This window comes from Anabrus simplex, chromosome 3 (assembly GCF_040414725.1).
Source record: "Anabrus simplex isolate iqAnaSimp1 chromosome 3, ASM4041472v1, whole genome shotgun sequence".
NCBI lineage: Eukaryota > Metazoa > Arthropoda > Insecta > Orthoptera > Tettigoniidae > Anabrus > Anabrus simplex.
In genome coordinates this window covers 153,632,916-153,648,581 of record NC_090267.1, presented here as the reverse complement: position 1 = coordinate 153,648,581, position 15,666 = coordinate 153,632,916, and the positions used below count along the sequence as shown (strand labels likewise).

The following is a 15,666-nucleotide window of genomic DNA, read 5'->3' as shown; positions in this document are numbered from 1 at the left end:
ACGTAATGGGTCGGGGATACAACTGGGGAGAAGGACCAGTACCTTGCCCAGACGGCCTCACCTGTTTTCCTTAACAGGGGCCTTGTGGAGGGATGGGAAGATTGGAAGGGATAGACGAGGATGGCTGAGGTGGGAATCGAACCCATCTCTACTCAGTTGACCTCCCGAGGCTGAGTGCGCCCCGTTCCAGCCTTCGTACCACTTTAAAAATTTGCTGGCAGAGCCGGTATTCGAACCCGGGCCTCCGGGGGTGGTAGCTTATCACGCTAACCACTACATCACAGGGGCGGACTAATAACACAGTACCGTCTTTAAATACTACACCATACTTGGCATTAACAATTCTGCAATTTTATTCTTACTACGTAACTATTTTCTGACTATTTATTTTCTGTTATATTTATGTTTCTGTTGCCTTGCGAGCTCTAACAAAATGTTAACTTATTGAGAACTGATTGCAGTACGTTTTGAATCACATTTTTCATTCATTTATTCATTCTCAGGATTCCACAACTACATTAAATACAACCCTATTCATTAGCCTTGCCTTATTACCCAATCTATAATAATAATATTATTTGCTTTACGTCCCACTAACTACTTTTACGGTTTTCGGAGACGCCGAGGTGCCGGAATTTTGTCCCTCAGGAGTTATTTTACGAGCCAGACACGAGGCTGACGTATTTGAGCACCTTCAAATACCACCGGACTGAGCCAGGATTGAACCTGCCAAGTTGGGGTCAGAAGGCCAGAGCCTCAACCGCCTGAGCCACTCAGCCTGGCACCCAACGTATCAATTTGCTCCAGCTGAATTATTCTGCTGCTTCCTGCAAAGAAATTACGCGCTGCAATCGGTATGGCGGTCTCTACCATCACTCCGAATGTAAGACACTTAGGGACCAGGCAACATGATTCAATTGGAAAGTAAACCACACCACCTCATCTTCTGTTTTGTTCGTTCCCCAGAAACGCAATTAAATAACACTGTACTATAGATGACTCCACGGAGCCGGACATTGTGTATATGAACATACTATAAATTGTGTTTTTGAACAAGATTCAACGAGGTTCCCCAGCGAATGCGCAATACGCAAACCAGTGCTTTGTTGAGTTCCTCTGCCAGTCTCGTTTAATATATTGTTATTGTGAGATAATGTATAATGGACGGAAGTACATAACATGGATTGTATTTGTGTGTTTGTTAGGTCATCAGCCCAGAGGCTGGTTGGATCCTCAAATAGCACCACCAAAGGTTATGCGGTTATAAGGAAACCGCAAAAACCAATGGCCGCACCAAAATGAGGCGTACTAGGCAAGACGAGGAGTGAGGTTGTTTGCCATTGCTTTCCTCACTGGGTCAGAAAGTGCTATTGCAGCACGACTGACCCTATGAGCAACACCTTTCATAACACTCAGATGCACTAGTCGCGCTCTGAATGGCATTACTCAGCACCACCCATACCCCAGCAGCTTCCATATTGTCACAGCCATGGATGAGAGATGGATACAAAAGTACTGTATCCATCAAGAAATGGCAGCAGGGAAGGATTGTATTGAATAGTAATTTACTTATTGAGAATAATGTAATTCAGTGAAATATGGTAAATGGGGTCCGACTCGTTGGCTGAACGGTCAGCGTACTGGCCTTCGGTTCAGAGGGTCCCGGGCTCGATTCCCAGCCGGGTCGGGGATTTTAACCTTAATTCGTTAATTCCAATGGCACGGGGGCTGGGTGTATGTGTTGTCTTCATCATTTCATCCTCATCACGACGCGCAGGTCACCTACGGGTGTCAAATAGAAAGACCTGCGCCTGGCGAGCCGAACCCTTCCTGGGATATCCCGGCACTAAAAGCCATACGACATTTCATTTCATGGTAAATGGGATTTATTAAGGGAGGAGAATAATAATTTAATTATTTTAAGTAGACATAAAACTAACCTCAGGAGCAGTCAGTAAATGTGGACTACTGGATTTATGTAGTAGTCGTTAGTTAGAGCAAGGTTATGATTATGAACTATAGTGGCCATCAACTCCGGTGCCTTGACAGTTCGAAGATTAGTACTCAACTGATGATTGAATTGGTGAAATGAAATGGCGTATGGCTTTTAATGCCGAGAGTGTCCGAGGACATGTTCGGCTCGCCAGGTGCAGGTCTTTTGATTTGACTCCCGTAGGCGACCTGCGCGTGATGATGAGGATGAAATGATAATGAAGACGACACATACACCCGGCCTCCGTGCCAGCGAAATTTTGAAATCAGAATAGTGAGAAGTAGTGGCGGCTGTGGTTGTTGGACTTGGAAATCATAATTATGGTATGTAATGATTAAAGGGTAACGTGTGGTCATCAGTAATTTCTGGCAAATTTACTTTAAAAATAGCGATTTTTTCATTTTCTTTTAAAATATTTCCCACTTTGGGTTTGCGTAACGTCCTTATAATGATGCCATACAAAGATCAGTTGCCGGTTAGAAGAACTGTATACTCTTATTTAAAATAGAAGTGAAATATTAATGTCCGGAATGTTTTTGAATTTTGATAATTATTTCTTTCTTTCTTCTTTCTAACCTCCCAGGTTAGATTTTCTCTCGGACTCAGAGAAGAATTCCACCTCTACTGCCTCAAGGGCAGTGTCCTGGAGCGTGCGCCCTTGAGTCGGGAGGATACAACTGGGAAGGAGAGCCAGTACCTCTCCTAGGCGGCCTCACCTACTATGCTGAACAGGCGCCTTGTGGGACGATGGGAAGATTGAAAGGGATAGATAAGGAAGAGGGAAGGAAGCGGCCGTGGCGTTAAGTTAGGTACCTTCTCGGCATTTGCCTGGAGGAGAAGTGGGAAATCACGGAAAACCACTTCGAGGATGGCTGAGGTGGGAATCGAATCCCCTCTACTCAGTTGGACCTCCCGAGGCTGAATGGACCCCGTTCCAGCCCTAGTACCACTTTTCAAATTTCGTGACAGAGTCCGGGAATCGAACACGAGCCTCCAGGGGTGTTAGCTAATCACACCACAGAGGCGGACATTATTATTTGGTATTATTTATAATTTGTATTTAGTCTTTTACCAAGTAAATGTATTATATACAACGCACATATTTACTACTGTCGAGAGAGTTGATCGTTCGGGTTCGAATCCCACCATCAGCAGCCCTGAAGAGGGTCTTCCGTGGTTGCCATTTTTACATCACACAGATGCCGCGGCTGTACCAAAACTAAGGCCACGGACGCTACCTTCCTATCTTTGTACCGCCAGAAACCTTCGATATGTTAGTGTCAGCAGAAAATACTACCTATTTTGAGTAAAATATTTTCATTCAATTTTTTGGGTCTTTTAAGTCACTTTTGATTGTTTTTTGTGGTTATTTTGTAGGTCATATTTTGCATTTATTAATCCATTTACCCTCCAGGGTTGGTTTTTCCCTTGGGCTCAGCGAGGAATCCCACCTCTATCGTCTCAACGGCAGCGTGAGACATTGGGTCGATGGTATAAAACTGGGGAGGAGGACCAGTACCTCGCCCAGGTGGCCACACTTGCTATGCTGAACAGGGGTGGCTTGTGTGGGTGTGGGAAGGGATAGACAAGGAAGAGAGAAAGAAGCGGCCGTGGCTTTAAGTTAGGTACCATCCCGGCATTTGCCTGGAGGAGAAGTGGGCAACGACGGAAAACACTTCCGAGGAAGGCTGAGGTGGGAATCGAACTACTCTCTACTCAGTTCACCTACCGAGGCTGAGTGGACCCCGTTCCAGTTCTCGTACCACTTTTCAAATTTCGTGACAGAACTGGGAATCGAACCCGGGTCTAACCACTACACCACAGAGGCTGTGGCATTTATTATATAATAATATCCAGGACCTGTTCCTAAGTAACTATGTTTACTATTTTACACTTCACACAATACATACCCAGTTATTCGGCGTGTGCTAACGGGCAGGCTCGCCTATCAGAGCTCCTAGCGTCAGTAACCTGAACAAAATCTCATTCGCTAGATCCGGCAGGCTGTCGAGGCTTTGAGTCATCCATCATAGATATGGGACACGAACTTTGACGCAACTACAGACACACTGGAAAACACTCGATATAAATGTATATTCCTTCCACTGAAGCTATGATTCTTTCTGCTCATAGAGAGTTGTCTGTTCCAGAGTGCCAGTGGTTGGGGATGTAGCTCAGTGGTAGAGCGTTCGCTTTGCATGTGAAAGGCCCCGGGTTCGATCCCCGGCATCTCCAAAAATTTTAAATATTGTCTAGTGCTCTAAAAGTGTTTCCTGAGAATGATTCTCCAATATCCGAGTAAATTTACGGTTGGATCATCACTTCAAACACTGTTTTCATGTGGTATTTAATGCTAACGTACTCTATGCTTTCTTCATCTCTATGTAATTACTCATGTTGCAATATTCTTTCTCAATCTGTTTACCCTCCAGGGTTGGTTTTTCCCTCGGACACAACGAGGGATCCCACCTCTACCGCCTTAAGGGCAGTGTCCTGGAACGTGAGACTTTGGGTCGGGGTATACAACTCGGGAGAGTGACCAGTACCAGTACCAGTGGCCGTGTAGGAGGGATGGGAAGATTGGAAATTATACACAAGGAAGAGGGAAAGAAGAGGCCGTCGCCTTAAGTTAGGTACCATCCCGGCATTTGCCTGGAGGAGAAGTGGGAAACCACGGAAAACCACTCCCGGGATGGCTGAGGTGGGAATCGGACTCACCTATACTCATTTGACCTCTCGAGGCTAAGTAGACGCCGTTTCAGCCCTCGTACCACTTTTCAAATTTCGTGGCAGAGCCGTGAATCGAACCCGGGCCTCCGGGGGTGGCAGCTAATTACACCAACCACTACACCACAGAGGCGGACCATGTTGCATTATTATTATTATAATTATTAATATGCTTCCTTCCTCCGTGGCTCAGGCGGCAGTGCGCAGGCCTTTCACCGTTGGGTACCGTGGTTCAAATCCCAGTCACTTCATTTTAGACTTGTGCTGGACAAAGCTGAGGCGGGACAGGTTTTTTCCTGGGTATTCCGGTTTCCCTTGTCATCTTTCGTCCAGCAACACTCTCCGCTATCATTCTATTTCATCTGTCAGTCATTAATCATTGCCTCAGAGGAGTGTGACAGGCTTCGGCAGCCGGCACAATTTCTATCCTCGCCGCAAGTTGGGGGCTTCATTCATCCCATCCCTGACTCGGTCATTGACTGGAAAACAGGTTGTAGGTTTTCAATTTGCTTCATTCCTTCGTTTATTCTTACTTACTATATCTACCCTTCCTCTCCAATTCCTTACATACTTCACAAGAGCTAGCCGTACAAATTCTAGGTGTCTCAACTTATTACCGGACTAACTACTTTATATATGTACTAGCATGTAACCGCGGCTTAGCCCGCGTTTAGCAATTCAACCGTTAGATGTTTCTAAACTCTTTATCTAAGAACACATTAACGCATTATGTTTATTAACTCACATCTTTTTGACGTAAATTGCATGGAATACATTATTTAATTTTTATTATATTGTTACTTTCAATGCTTAAGATACCGGGTTGCAGGATGGTACAAATAATATTTAAACCTTGTTAAAGACTATGTTATATAATACAAAATATATTGTTTCCTTAGAGCTTCGGAATAAACTATATTAATGTCCTTCCATTTGGAGGTAAGATGTATACTGTATTGTGTTTGCCTTTCGAACTCTTGAACAATCCACGTACAGTTGACAATGGCAAAAGCACCGTTTTCGTCCCGATCCGACGGACCAAAAACGGTTTCATGTCTTGGTGCAAGAATTGCTCTCAGACACCGCCATGCGTCTTAGGTGAAAACCTGTGCCCACCCATGACAAACATTTTAGACCTTTGCCGTAGATTTGGCTGGGAATCGCACACAGGCCGTACAGGCCATGAAGGCCCTTGGAGGAGTGGAAGGTAAAGGCTTCCACCATTGTTAACCTCGGCACGTGATGGGGTAGAGTGGTTAGCTCTACGCCCGGCCGCCTTTGCCCCCAGGAATTAACCTGAGTGAACCTCAGGGCCATATGTACCTCCGGAAGTGGAAATCTCGTTTCTTAAATTTTACGACTTCCTGACGGGGATTCGAACCCACGCCTTTACCGCCTCGGCCAGGCAGCCCCTCTGAGTCAGATATGTTTCCCCTAAATGAATAAGTGTCCAACCCTTGTGCCCTTTCTCTACGAGGTTTGGATATGAAGTGAGATGAATCTTCGTAGCGAATTTTTACGACCGGATGACTTTCATGACGTCAACCTAATCGGATGAGTTAATGAGATGAAATGAATGACATTATATATATGATAGTAAGAATGAAGAGGATGAAACCCGGCGCCGGCACATAGCCCATTCCTCCCGAATAGCTCAAGACTTTACGTCCCGATCCGACGGACGAATCACCATAAACAGCGTCATATGCCCTCACACCAAAAAAACGGGTTTCTACGCCCTGGACGTAAAATTGCTCCTTGAATATTGTGTTCTCTACCTATCTTATGTACGTTGCCTAGCGACAGCGACTCTATGCATTTAATCTTGGTGACAGCACGTTGGATTGTCATATCCCAATGCACGTTTTCCGATGGTTTTTCGTTCATAACTCACCAACGAAAGCGAAAATGAAAATTGCGGCTTCGAGGTGCACTCGGACCCCTTTCCATCTACCTATGTTCAAATTTTCAGATCTCTGCGTGCTGTAGATTTTGTTGGGTATCGCGCACAGACAGATAGACAGACAGACACTACCTGTTATAATTATAGATCATCATCATCATCATCATCATCATCATCATCATCTGTTTACCCTCCAGGTTCGGCTTTTCCCTCGGACTCAGCGAGGGATCCCGCCTCTACCGCCTCAAGGGCAGTGTCCTGGAGCTTCAGACTCTTGGTCGGGGGATACAACTGGGGAGTATGACCAGTACCTCGCCCAGGCGGCCTCACCTGCTATGGTGAACAGGGGCCTTGCTGGGGGATGGGAAGATTGGAAGGGATAGGCAAGGATGATGGGAGGAAGCGGCCGTGGCCTTAAGTTAGGTACCATCCCGGCATTCGCCTGGAGGAGAAGTGCGAAACCACGGAAAACCACTTCGAGGATGGCTGAGGTGGGAATCGAACCCACCTCTACTCAGGTGACCTCCCGAGGCTGAGTGGACCCCGTTCCAGCCCTCGTACCACTTTTCAAATTTCGTGGCAGAGCCGGGAATCGAACCCGGACCTCCGGGGGTGGCAGCTAATCACGCTAACCACTACACCACAGAGGCGGCATAATTATAGATATGTATATATTTCGTCCTGTCGTTCTCTTATCGCCAGCATATCTTTCTCATGTCGTTCAGCTATCATCAAGTCCGCGTAACAACGATGGTTGGGGATGTAGCTCAGAGGTAGAGCGTTCGCTTTGCATGTGAAAGGCCCCGGGTTCGATCCCCGGCATCTCCAAAAAATTTTAAATATTACCTGATGCTCTAAAGTTCAACTGATAACTTCATGATTCTATGTACTCATCTCACTTTCAAGTTGCCCAGCTCCATGGCTAAATGGTTAGCGTGCTGGCGTTCGGTCACAGGGTTCCCGGGTTAGATTCCCTGCAGGGACGAAATTTTAACCGCCGTAAGATAATTTCCCTGGCATGGGGGCTGGGTGTATGTGTCGTATTCATTATCATTGCATTCTCCTCGGATACTCCCGGGACTAAGACAGCCATGCACCATTTCCTTTTTGACTTTCACATTTTTCTGTAATACATTTCATTCTTTTTCTTTTAGTACCAGATGTTGTCTATGCATCACTTCCTTAAAAGGCTAGTACACACCTAGCGACAAAGTCGCGGGACATTGTATGGGGACAGTTGCGAGATACTGTCCCTAGCAGGGGGGTGAAACTCTAATAGGGCTTTTGGTTCCAATCTGTAGCTAGCTTCAGGTAGTTTCAGTCTCTTTTTCTAGATGGCGCTGGAGGTCATTCATAACGTGTAAATAGTTATATACACGTTCTGTAGATGGCACGCAAGTAAGCATGAAATGAGCGTTGTTAATAATTAAAGGCAGTTTGTCTCGAAGTGAAGTATTTAAAGTATTTCAAGTCTAACCTCAATCAGTGGGCACTTCTAACAAATTAATTAGTCATAAAACGTCAAGCATTGTGGAGATAATATTGCTGAATTGCATCGAATTCGACTTTACCCAATCGATTAACCTTGTTCGAACTTATATCGATTTTAATCGATAGTTCCCATGATGCTACAGTATTTGTGTTGTTTGAATTCCAAGTGCTCATGTGCTTGTGATGTAAATCTTAGTTCCTTGTGCTTGTTTATTTGAAATATATCTTCGCCAGTCCTCCTGAAATCCTGTATTTCCTGTTTGAGTACACATCAGGGGCTGAAAGCTGAATGGTTCTATTAATGTAGTTCTATATATTTCCTGTCTCAGTGCATTTAATTCTGTTATTTTTATTTTCATGTGGTACTTGGATATTGATGTGATACCCCATTGTCTTGCATATGGTGTGCTCTGTTGTCTTGCTTTCGAAGGGATTTCTTATTTGTTATAATATGAGCGTTGTGTTAATGTGTCAATCATTCATTTGAAGTTAAAGCTGCTTTGAGGTGTGTGGTTATGTTCTCAGTAACATAGTATGCCATACGAACTAGGGGTATCAGATCATTATTTACAACGTAGTAAGTACTTGGAAATAAAAATATATGAATTACAATGTATTGGGCATGGAAGTAGTAGAACTGCATTATTATCGCCGTTTGTGGTGGGGGGGGGGGGGCGGCGAGTGGCAGGGAAAGGAGGGGGGGGGGAGGAGCCGTAAGCATACTCGGATGTGCGTCACTGCGCCGGATGTTAATTCTCCGCGCTATCTGTTGATAGTAATACTAAGGTATTGCACCAGAATGCACACTGTGGCGCTATCTCGGAAAAGAGACTAAAACTACTAGCGCCAAGTGGCTTGGAACCGAAATTTATCATTGAGTCTCATCTCTATTCTATTCTATCCTCTTTGGTCCCTGGACTGTGGCGATACAATGTCCCGCGTCCACATGTATAGAGCCAGTTGCACCACATGAATCGGCGCGAAATGGCGCAAGAAGTTGCTTTATGTGCTTTTAATGTTGGGAATCTTTTTCTCCTTCTCGTGAATGGACATAGTGAACTTTTAGCCAGAGACTCCATTGATCCCTCCCTTTTGTCTCGGTTTTTATACTCGGTAGACATAACACCCCAAAGACAGGGGAGGGTGTGTAAATCAGCACACTGGCATCGGCGTGTCCCGGGACTTTGTCTCGCGACACCTCCAGACTACATAATATTGCGCAACATTTGTATCATGTATCCTATTTCGAATGGGAGACCTGCGACATGCAACTTTTGTATCGCGACAGTCCCAAACACGGAAAAAATGTCGCAGGACATCCTGGGGCTTGTCGCGATACACGTGTTCCGCTTGGTGTCGCTTGGTGTGTCATCATCATCATCTGTTTACCCTCCAGGTTCGGCTTTTCCCTCGGACTCAGCGAGGGATACCACCTCTACCGCCTCAAGGGCAGTGTCCCGGAGCTTCAGACTCTTGGTCGGGGGATACAACTGAGGAGAATGACCAGTACCTCGCCCAGGCGGCCTCACCTGCTATGCTGAACAGGGGCCTTGTGGAGGGATGGGAAGATTGGAAGGGATAGGCAAGGAAGAGGGAAGGAAACGGCCGTGGCCTTAAGTTAGGTACCATCCCGGCATTCGCCTGGAGGAGAAGTGGGAAACCACGGAAAACCACTTCCAGGATGGCTGAGGTGGGAATTGAACCCGTTCCAGCCCTCGTACCACTTTTCAAATTTCGTGGAAGAGCCGGGAATCGAACCCGGACCTCCGGGGGTGGCAGCTAATCACGCTAACCACTACACCACAGAGCCTGGTGTGTACTAGCCTTTATAGTGATAAGTAGGGCCCGGATTTCCATGCACTATCAAATCTCAAAATATGCATGCATTCGTGCACTATCATATGGCAAAACATGCACAATAAACTGGAAAATATGCACTATCAAAATTCAGTTCCTTTTGAAACATGAACAAAAACTACCCTAATTTCTCCAAATTGTCTTGATTTAAGCTCATCCGTATATCATTCAGCACATACTTAAGCACAGAAAATTATCTTTTTACGTCACGAGAAGTGATAGATGCACAATTCAATGAAGACATTTGGACAAAGTGAGGTCAAATTGTACGTCTTCTGCATTTTCACCACAATATGTCTTTTATAAGCTTGACGAATTCAAAATCAGGATTTGAACGAATTAGTTTGTTCAACTTATCTCTATCTGCGGCAGCTGCTTCTCCATGCGATGATTGCAGACACATTTGAATGTCCTCAATAAGTGGTAACGATTGCTTGCTGCGGTAACACAGACGTGTGACGATTGAGAGTTCCGGGTAGGACATTCCAGGATAACAGGTGGCGTGCCAGATGCGACCGTGCCGCATGCGACCCGTGCCACTAGCGACCGCATAATCTGTAACCGTGCCGGATGCGACCGGCGTTGACAAGCAGATTGTCATTTGATAAGTTGTGTCATCACCCAAGATAAAGTAAGCTAAACGAAGTACAATACCATTTCAATAAGTCCTATAAGCAGCTAATGCCCATACTTTACATAACACTTCTGGGGGAAACTCGTTTTACAACACGAAACATGGTGATGCGTTTACGTTTTTACCGGGCGAGTTGGCCATGCGGTTAGAGGCGCGCGGCCCTGAGCTTGTATCCGGGAGATAGTGGGTTCGAATCCCACTGTCAGCAGCCCTGAAGATGGTTTTCCGTGGTTTCCCATTTTCACACCAGGCAAATGCTGGGACTGTATTTTAATTAAGACCAGGGCCACTTCCTTCCCATTCCTAGCCCTTTCCTATCCCATCGTCGCCTTAAGACCTGTCTGTGTCGGTATGACTTAATGCCACTAGCAATAAAAAAGATCCTAATTCTCTGAAAGTATTTACGAGTTAGGCCTACTTATTTATCGTGTCCTGTTAATACCAGGAGTGTCCGAGGTCGTGTTCGGATTGCCCGGTGCAGGTCTTTCTACCTGACTCCCTTGGGCGGCCTGCGCGTCTGGATGTGGGATTATGATAATGAAGTAAGGAGAGATGAAACCAGGTTTCGGCACGTAGCCTACTACTCTTGAATAATACCAAGGGGTCTGCTCAATGCTTTACGTCTCCATCCGACGGCCGAATCACCATCAACAGCATCATATCCCCTCACTCCATTTGAACACTGCGAAAAGGTTTGGATTTGAATCCTGGCTTTTGGCATGCAATCTAGTGATTAGAAACTGTCTACCACCAACTTTCCTACCCTGCCGGCAACATTCTGATGGTGATTTTTTTTTCATCCAGGCTAAGTGGCTCAGACGGCTCAGACGGTTGAGATGCTGGTCTTCCGATTCCAACTTGGCAGGTTCGATCCTGGCTCAGTCCGGTGGTATTTGAACGTGCTCAAATGCGTCAGCTTTGTGTCCGTGGATTTACTGGCACGAAAAAAGGCCTGCGGGAGTTAATTCTGGCACCTCGGCGTCTCCTTAAACCATAAAAGTAGTTACTGGGACGTAAAGCCAGCAACATTATTATATTTTTCTTTCGACCAATGGCACTCGAAACTGCTAACAACGGTGTCAGAACTTTATTTTAGAGAAGACCAAGTTAGCTACTTATAAGCAATCTGCCACTTTGTGACAGCCCTTAATGCAGATCAATTGTAAGTGATTGATGGGTCGCATGCGGCACGGCGCTTATCCGCTCGGTCGCTATTGGCACGATAATGGCCGGGTCGCATCCGGCACGGTCGCATCTGGCACGTAACCGGATAACAACGGTAGAAGGTTTAATGAAAAACCAGAATTTGTAAGCTGCTATCCCAGTAACGCGGCGCCACAGAAGTGCGATACAAGGTTTCTTTTGTTCGTCTAACAGACGAAAAATGAGCCGTCAATGATTAATGCACAATTTACGGTTCAATTTATAGCAATGTACAACTGTAAAACTGGGACACCTTATTCCTAAGAATTAGATTTCGACGTGGGGCCTTGCGACTTACGTCATTGCTTACTCAAGCAACAGATAAGAAAGTGTTTGGTTAATTGCATTATACTGTAGGGCCTGTACCGTATGTAGGCTACTAACTACGGTTGTCACATAGGATGCCAGGAATACATTCTCTCCGTCTCTCAGTAATAGACATACTGTAGCCTACAACATGAAAAATTGTCCCAAATTCTGCAAACTAACATTAAGAAAATGCACTATGATGCAAGTTAACAATATATATGCGTCAAAGTCAGAATAAAAGTCATATTATGCAATATTAAACGTCCAAATATGCGCTATTAAATCCAAAATATTCCAAATATGCATTATGCATGAATTTTCTCCGAAAATTGCCAAAACATGCAAACATGCACGGAAAAAGAACGGTTATTTGGAATTGTTAAGCCGTAAAACGAATATTTGCAAAGTTTGAGAAGTGTCGCAAGCTTATTGAAAAACATGCATTTGCATGGAAATCCGCGCTCTACTGATAAGACATCTATCTCTTCCCCGCGGTGTAGGGGGCAACGCATCCGCCAGTTCACGGGTTGCGATGTTACAACGGGAACATATACTGAAGACCAATCCACATAAATAATAAAATAATTTAAGCCTCAGTGGTTTAGACTGTACAGTTGAAGGTGTGCAGTAAAACTACCTCTGTCTATAATATTTATCCATTTACACAGGTGAAAAGTTATTTCTTGCCTAATGGCAACAGTATGCAGTAGAGGGTTAAGAACGGTTGTAATCCATAACTGAGCAGTGTGTGGGGATGTAGCTCAGTGCTAGAGCGTTCGTTTTGCATGTGAAAGGCCCCGGGTTCGATCCCCGGCATCTCCAAAAAATTTGACATTGCATGGTACATATTACCACATCCTTACGCAAAACTCCTGCGGCAGATAATAAGAAGGGTTGTAATCGATAAGATAACAGTATGTGGGGATGTGGCTCAGTGGTAGAGCCTTGGTTTTGCATGTGAAAGGCGCCGGCTTCAATCCCCGGTATCTTCAAAAGTTTTGAATGATACAAAGTACATTTAACCCCTTCTTCACGCAGAACTCATGTTGCAGATTCCCTCTCTGTTTTTACCTAGACTTTCTTTATATAATTGCAAAGAATACCTTGGTACATTGGTCCAATCCCTAACATCTTTTTATTAAGGTCTGATACCATCGCAGATAGTGCAGATTGATTGATTGATTGATTGATTGATTGATTGATTGATTGAGTCCGCCTGTCTGGTGTAGTGGTTAGCGTTATTAGCTGCCTCCGCCGGAGGTCCGGGTTCGATTCCCGGCTCTGCCACGAAATTTGAAAAGTGGTACGAGGGCTGGAACGGTGTCCACTCAGCCTCGGGTCAACTGAGTAGAGGTGGGTTCGATTCCCACCTCAGCCATCCTGGAAGTGGTTTTCCGTGGTTTCTCACTTCTCCTCCAGGAAAATGCCGGGATGGTACCTAACTTAAGGCCACGGCCGCTTCCTTCCCTCTTCCTTGCCTGTCCCATCCAATCTTCCAATCCCTCCACAAGGCCCCTGTTCAGCATAGCAGGTAAGGCCGCCTGGACGAGGTACTGGTCATTCTCCCCAGTTGTATCCCAGACTCAAAGTCTGAATCTCCAGGACACTGCCCTTGAGGCGGTAGAGGTGGGATCCCTCGCTGAGTCCGAGGGAAAAACCGACCCTGGAGGGTAAACAGATTACGAACGAACGAACGAACATATACTGAAGACCAATCCACATAAATAATAAAATAATTTAAGCCTCAGTGGTTTAGACTGTACAGTTGAAGGTGTGCCGTAAAACTACCTCTGTCTATAAAATTTATCCATTTACACAGGTGAAAAGTTATTTGTTGCCTAATGGCAACAGTATGCAGTAGAGGGTTAATAACAGCGGCCACTCAGCCTGCCCTCACCTTCTTCTTAATCTGTTTACCCTCCAGGGTCGGCTTTTCCCTCGGACTCAGCGAGGGATCCCAGATCTATCGCCTCAAGGGCAGTGTCCTGGAGCTTCAGACTCTGGGTCGGGGGATACAACTGGAGAGGATGACCAGTACCTCGCCCAGGCGACCTCACCTGATATGCTGCACAGAGGCTTTGCTAGGGGATGGGAAGACTGGAAGGGATAGACAAGGAAGAGGGAAGGAAGCGGTCGTGGCCTTAAGTTAGGTACCATCCCGGCATTTGCCTGGAGGAGAAGAGGGAAACCACGGAAAACCACTTCCAGTATGGCCGAGGTGGGAATCGAACCTACTTCTACTCAGTTGACCTCCCGAGGCTGAGTGGACCCCGTTCCAGCCCTCGTACCACTTTTTCAAATTCCGTGGCAGAGCCGGGAATCGAACCCCAGCCTGCGGGGGTGGCAGCTAATCACACTAACTACTACACCACAGAGGCGGACCTGCTCTCCCCTACTGTATATAAATAAAATAACAATTTTGTCTCTACGTTCGGATTAAATTTCCAAAATTCCAAAACTCAATCTTAAGAAAATGTTTAGATTAACATAAGTTTAAGAAATAATAATTCTATAATGATAGTGTGAGAAGGTCCATTGTTAAGGCCACCCAGAACTGAGTCCCCATGTGGCATGGACGTTAGAAAACCCTGACAGGCTGCTTATAATTTGACAGTGATAGCAAATGGTACACGAACTGGTCTTTCTTCGCGTTTTTTCCTTCCTCTCTAATGGGAGTGATCGCAAATGGGACAAATCTTGCTGTGATCGGAAATGGGATATAACTGGAGAGGAGGAATAGTACCTCGCCCAGGCGGCCTCATCTGCTATGCTATGGTATGGTCAACGAAGTAGCCTTCCGTTCAGAGGACTCCGGGTTCTATTCCCGCATGTGGTTAATTCCACCAGCTCGGGGGCTGGGTACTTGTGTTCATTTTAATACAAATCTGCATTTACACACCAGTCACACCGCAGAAGCACGCAATAGTGGATACATACCTCCACGTATTGTTGGCATCAGGAAAGGCATCCGGCCGTAAAACGGGTTAATCCACATTAGTGACGACCCACCCAGTTATCAACAATAATAACTTTTGTTACAGTTAAACTTTCTTCAGCTTATCCCAGTTATTTCTGGAGTCTCTGGAGCCTCTTAGGCTCATTTTAGCTTTGGCCGGGTGTTTAAGTCCGCATCCCCTTCCTGAGGTCACGTGATTCTTGAATTTTTATTACAGTTACATCTAATTAAAACAATCTATTTTTACCGGGCGAGTTGGCCGTGCGGTTAGGGTCGCGCAGCTGTGAGTTTGCATCCGGGAGATCGCGCTGTCGGCAGCCATAAAGATGGTTTTCCGTGGTTTCGCATTTTCACATCAGGCAAATGCTGGGGCTGTACCTTAATTGAAGCTACGGCCGCTTCCTTCCCATTCCTAGGCCTTTCCTGTCCCATTGTCGCCATAATACCTATCTGTGTCGGTGCGACGTAAAGCAAATTAAAAAAAAGCAATCTTTAATATGTGGGTGGATGATAGCGTGTTTATGGCAGCGTATGACTATTATTTAACCTTACTGTTCATGTTTTCAATATGGGACATTAATTCCTTTGTACGA

At 45.5% G+C, this 15,666-nt stretch overlaps 3 non-coding genes across 3 annotated transcripts; all 3 read left to right on the top strand.

Moving 5' to 3' along the window:
* The first annotated feature begins 4,156 nt into the window (after positions 1-4,156).
* On the top strand, positions 4,157-4,228 carry TRNAA-UGC (transfer RNA alanine (anticodon UGC)). The gene has a single exon. It is a non-coding gene; the product is annotated as a tRNA-Ala (tRNA).
* Positions 4,229-7,379: 3,151 nt separating this feature from the next.
* On the top strand, positions 7,380-7,451 carry TRNAA-UGC (transfer RNA alanine (anticodon UGC)). Its single transcript has one exon. It is a non-coding gene; the product is annotated as a tRNA-Ala (tRNA).
* A 5,416-nt stretch (positions 7,452-12,867) lies between these two features.
* On the top strand, positions 12,868-12,939 carry TRNAA-UGC (transfer RNA alanine (anticodon UGC)). Its single transcript has one exon. It is a non-coding gene; the product is annotated as a tRNA-Ala (tRNA).
* Positions 12,940-15,666: the final 2,727 nt, after the last annotated feature.